This window comes from Callorhinchus milii, unplaced genomic scaffold, assembly GCF_018977255.1.
Source record: "Callorhinchus milii isolate IMCB2004 unplaced genomic scaffold, IMCB_Cmil_1.0 Scaffold17, whole genome shotgun sequence".
NCBI classification, from domain to species: domain Eukaryota; kingdom Metazoa; phylum Chordata; class Chondrichthyes; order Chimaeriformes; family Callorhinchidae; genus Callorhinchus; species Callorhinchus milii.
The window spans coordinates 13685311-13691310 of record NW_024704758.1 but is presented as its reverse complement, the minus strand read 5'-3'; the positions used below and the strand labels follow the sequence as shown (position 1 = coordinate 13691310).

General features: G+C 38.8%; 1 protein-coding gene across 1 annotated transcript in view; it reads left to right on the top strand.

Annotated features, from left to right (window-relative positions):
* The first annotated feature begins 1440 nt into the window (after positions 1–1440).
* shank2b (SH3 and multiple ankyrin repeat domains 2b) overlaps positions 1441–6000 on the top strand; it is a 177051-nt gene continuing 172491 nt past the window's right edge. Inside the window, 2 exon segments of the mRNA XM_007887749.2 lie at positions 1441–1626; positions 2899–2965. The gene's annotated coding sequence lies outside the window, so the exon portion shown is untranslated.

The following is a 6000-nucleotide window of genomic DNA, read 5'->3' as shown; positions in this document are numbered from 1 at the left end:
CTGAAGTGTTATGACGCTGATTCTCCACATAGCCACTAAAGTATGGTTTGGAAAACATTTCTTCGCTGAACTCCTTGCGAGAACTTGGGGGAAGGTGACGAGTTCATGCCACTTACCCTCTGCCACTGGCTGATTCATTTTATTGGATTGTTCTCTGTGGAATCTGGATATAAAATCCTTACATGGCAACCTAATGTAAAATCAGTTAAGTAACAGCACGAGAAGTGTAGCATTAACAATACTGTTGATGATGAGATTCGAATTATTTATTGATCCTTCTGTTTTCCTACATGTTGAAAGCAAGTAAGGATTTTGAACGATGCAATAGGAAAACAACATATTAAAGTGCACGACTGAGATGGAAAAAAAAGGCGAAGGAAACAGGTGTAGAAAGTCTTGGACCAATTCAATGTGAAATTGGTGGTAATTTATTTAGAGATGGAGTCAGTACAGCATTATATGTCTTATATTGCAGCCATATCTCATTAAGTTTCTCTTTCCTAAGACCTCATCATCCTAATATAATCACTGATGTAAAATGGTTTAGAGCTGCTGAATTATTCATTGCTTTACAGCAAGATAATATTTGTTGGAATCCTGACAAGAAATTGTGCTGATGTTTATTGCAACGTGTTTGCTCAAAATATGAAACCAGCATTTGTTGGTTTGTTTTGGCTGGGGGTGCTTGAGCAAAAAGCTGTGCAGAGATGTTGCAGAAAGTTGGACGTGTGGAGCGACATGTATTATTCTGGTTTTCCGTTCAATCCGCTCAATTCCGTTCAATAATAATCCCTCCAAAAAAACAAAAAACAATAATAAAATTGGTCATTTTCAATCTACGACTGTTTGTGGGACACTCCTGTGCGCAATTGGCTGCCTCGTTCGCCCACAAATATACTGTCAATTCACTTTACAGTATATTCTGTGGAGCGCTTTGGGACGTCCTCCCGACGTGAAAAGCGCTATATCAAATGCAACGATTATTATTATTATAATTTGAACAACATTCTATTCTCTTTTGATGAAAGTCACTTTTTAAGTTCCTTTGTACATCCATTGGGCAGGACATTTCTTTCCCCCACACGCGCACCGCTCCCTCCCCCCGCCCCGCCCCATCTCTTATCATGTCTTAATCTGTCTTCGGATTTTACTATCATCATTTCACCACTGCCCTACTAACTCAAGGAAAAACTGATAGCCCGTGGGAAACTGATCCTAGCAGCAGCACAAAAGAATTGACCTATCTGATGTCTTGTTGCCAGGGAAACACTTCTGCTGTACTGCCACCATCATTCTCTTTTTCTTTTTTGACATATTATTGTGACCCAAAGCATAAATTATACCTGTCTCAAAGAGATTGACGGCGGGTCTGGATCTGAGGCTTGACTTTCGGTTTCCAGGGCAAGATCATGCTATAATATTTTTATGTTGCAGATTGGGTGAACAAATAGAAACCACGGTGCAGAATCAAGAAACCGTCAATCATTCTGATGAGCAGCAGCCTGATCTGTCCTCTGATGTGTCATCTGGAGACAAGCAAAGAGCAATTGAAATGAACTTTGGACAGCAGCGTGGATGGCATGAGGAGACTGTATTGAGTCCCACTGCTATTGCCCCGACAGCAAGGTTAGTGTTTGCTTTAACAAGTCTGATTTCGTTTTGAAAACATGAAAACTATGGAAGTAGATTCAGATGGTCACTTCTTCAAAGGAACATTTGTGATTAGAACGTAGAGCTACCGGTGTTAGATCTCGCCATTCACACATTTAGAACGTTTGTTCTCCAGATGGAATTGGATTGGATTTTTGGCTTTAAAAACTCTGACAATTATGTCTTTCCTGGTAGCAGAATTGTAATATCTCCAGACACCAAGAAAACTGAACATATTTGCACTGGACAAAAGACGATTGGGATGGACATGATTCAGATCTTCAAAATGCTGATAGGCATGATCACATAATCAAGATAGTTACCTCTATTGTGACTGCATAAGTAGGGATTTACACAGGAACAATTTAATCAGCCTATAGCAAGCCTGGTGTTTAGAAGAAGCTTCCCTCCCTCCTCCCAACAACAACAACTAATTGTATTTATATATAGCACCTTTCACGTCGGGAGGACATACCCCCCCCATAGAGAGGTAGATACGGTCATCAGATTCACAATGAAAACGCTGAATGACCGGCCGATTTTCAACTTACCTGAACAAGAGTCACTTGTTCACAGCTTCTACACCTACACAAGATGAGAAAGTTCGAATAACATCTCCTTACAATTGCTCAATCAGCTGGTGAATAGTTTGCAGATTAATACCAGCCAGTGACCGTAACGCCCCTGAGGTATTCTGCTGCTTGGTGTCCCAACTGCACAGCGGAGCTTGCTAAGTGACATACACAAATGATTGTTAATCCCAATAATGACAACCTGCACATGTGGTAAGTGTCTTTCATGTCAAGAGGATGTCTCAAAGCACCTCACAGGATTATATAGTGAAGCAACAGCCTATGTATTCATAGGCAGACGTAGCCGCCAATTTGCACACAGCATTGCCCAGAGACAGCCATGAATTGATGGCCAATTTTGTTAAGCGAATTGTTGTCCAGCTATTGCAGTCTCTGGATGACAGAGGGGATTCTGGAGTTTTTGGCAGCAGTAACACTCTCTCTGCCTCGTGTGTTTTCAGAGGCTGTTGCTGCTTTCAATGCCATTAATGGTCCTTTCCTCCACCCCTGTCCTCCCCATCGCTCTCATGTTTTCCCTTTCCTGCTACCGTTCACTATCTGCATTATGTGGTCAGACGTTTGTACACAACTGAGTAATATGCAGGAACGATCTCTATTTTTTTAATCATTACTGATGAATATTTACGAGATACTATATTCCATGAAACTATTGCAGGTCCCTGTCTAAACAATGCTGTTAGACTCTGGTGGTGGCAGGACAAGACAGTCAAGAGATGTAACAGGTAAACCCAATATTTTCTGACATTTCTTATATTGCAGATTTTGATCAACAAAATTGTAAATTATACAGAAGTGCCAATTTCTGTCTGCACACACAATCTCATTAACTTGAATTTCTGGATCATTTCCTTTGTTTATTTTCAGACTTGATCAGTAATTGCACAGTGGGTTTTAATATATGTTTGAAGCGCCAGTGTTGTTTTCTGTGAACTCTTGCCGTATATCACAACAATATACAGTGAGGATCATTATTTTCGAAGCTCCACCAAGATATTTGTGACCTACTTTGATTTTGCTCTTATCTATTATTTTTTGCCAAGTCTCTTCACTGTCCCACAGTGTAAGAGATGATTTATGACTTGCCAAAGTGCTCTTCATTTGTGTTGCAGCCACAGTGTTATGTGGGTCACACATGATTTAATTTGTGCAGTTGCTCATTATGTTCATATTTCAAAGATTTATTTAGCAAAAGCTACTGACAGGGTTTAGATAAACCATCGAGATCTTACTGCAGCTAAATTAAAATTACAAAACTATTTTGTGGAGCTGAATGTTGGTGTTGGAGATGAGTAGTTTGAAAGCCTGAGCTTATTTGTGCTTCTTTCTAACTCCTTTGAAGTCAGAAATTGATTTTTTGCTGGTCGTGATTAAAGTGTAAAATAGGCAATTCTTATCTTGACTCCAAATCTTTGGAGCAGAATAGACTTTCTGAATCTAGTAACTAGTGCGATGCGAATCTCACTTTTATTGCAAAGAAGAACATGCTGCTTTCTCTAATTCACTCAATAATGATGGTATTCACAAAAGAAGACTGGGTATTTAAACCAGTAAATCCAAATAGAACGGTGGAAAAGCTTTGAACCAGTTAGAAGTTCTACTCGGTATATTTAGAAATTGAAATATCTTCATCTGTGGCTATGGTTTTTCACATGTCTTCAAAATTAATTTTTTTTAAGTCACAGCTCCTTGTATTTGCTCAGAGCAAACTACAAATTACTGCTGCAAAGTATTTTTCAAGATGGCTAGGAAACGTGGAGATGGATCTTACAACTTAGGGCAGATTTTATACTATGCTGTATGCTTTGCACTGTGTTTTGCCTGCCTTTGTAGGTGCAGTAAGGATAGTATGTCCTATCTTGGATTTTTCATTGTCTGTCTGAATGTTGTACTATGATACAAATACAAATTCCAAACAAATGAGAGATTTTGGGATAAGGTTGCATTGCATCCCTTTATTGTTATATGTACAAAATTGTTCTTCATTTTCCATCACTAACAGTTTTATTGTTATGTCAAAAAAAAAACTATGATTGTGTCATGGTAGGTGACTGCACAGGCTAATGCTACCAATGCAATGTGTGACCTGATCTCACAGGTGAAATGATAAAGTAGGAATCTGGAGTCCTTTTTTGTCCAGATAAATCTGGATAAAGTAGGGCAGACACCAAATGAAGTGGACAGTGCATCCATCAATAGTGATGTTGTTAGAGCCTGAGATGAGGAGGTGCTAATGGGAGCCAAGCAGGTTCTTTTGGTTAGTTCTGTAGGTTTTTGAAGTGATAAAATGAGCAATTTCTCTTTGGTTTGTCACTCAGTAGGCCCATTAAAGAAATTGGATGCTAAATTTGTCGGATTATTAGCAAACATTGGATTAGTCAGAAATTCTTGTTAAATGTTTCTGCCCACAATTCATAAAATTTAATACCGAAAAAGCAGCTTGAAGCATTAAATGGACTTGCAATGAGCTGCTCATGAGGTTAGTAGTGCAGATAATGAAAAGCAAGTTTAATTTCTATTTATAATTTTTTCTAATGTCATTTTTTTAAATTCTCAATCTGTTGTAAAGGATTTGTAATTTCAGCTTTAGGAATCATTAGACGATCAATGTCACTGAGATAACGTTGCAAAGAGAAGCCCAAGTGTATAAAGCCCATTACGTCTGTGCATTTTGCAATAGGCTAATAATCATAGTGGTCTGTACCTGGTATGATGCAGCATGACATGGTGTATGATATACTATATTGGAAGCAAAGGAAATCTTAGGCAAGTTTCTTTAGTCCACATGCCTCTGTTTACCAACAGTAAGTAGGAGCGTTGTTGATTGTTTGATCGTTGTTTGGGGTTAATAATACCTCCCCATCACACACCCCCACCAAAAAAAAATTGGTCACTCAATCCACGACATTTTGTGGGACACTGCTGTGCGCAATTGGCTGCCGCATTTCGCCCACAAATCCACAGTCAATCAATTCACTTTACTATATATTGTGTGAAGCGCTTTGAGACGTCTCACCGACGATAAGGCACTATATCAGCTGCAAGGATTGTTATTATTATAAAGGGAAGTTGGAGCTTGACTATAAATATGATAATACGGAGTAGAAACTACCAAAAGCCCAGAAGAATCAGCAGACCGAACATTCTTGAAGCGTATATGAATAGACATGTTGAAAATGGCAATTACCTGCTTTATCAGTACAAAAACAATCATTTGCACGCAATCGAACAGAACTTGCAGAGTTTGATGTTGATTTTAAAACAAAGATCAGTAATGAAGAAAAAATATTCTGCTATGTAGAATTACAACTGTGCTTACCGTTAAATTTTCAGTGAAGTTCCACCCCCCCCCGAGAGATTATATATTTTCCAGATGCGCTCAATTGTGCTACTAAGGCAATTCATGTGAATATAGGTGCACAGAAAAAGCCTTTAATTTGTCATTAAATCAATGTGCAACTGAATGATTCAACATCAAATGTGTGCAACCATATACCAACATTTCTTTTTCAACATCAAATTCTAGGTTAAGACTTTGTTTTTGATTTATTTATTGAGTTCCTGCAGCTCAGTGGTTAGAGCACTCGCCTTGCAAGCGAGACACCTGGGTTCAATTCCAGGCAGGGCAAAACCTTGGGCACGTTTCCTTACTCCACACCCCTAATAATAATTCCTCCAAAACAAAAACAAAACAATAATAAATTGGTCATTTTCAATCCAAGACTGTTTGTGGGACGCTGCTGTGCGCAATTGGCTGCCG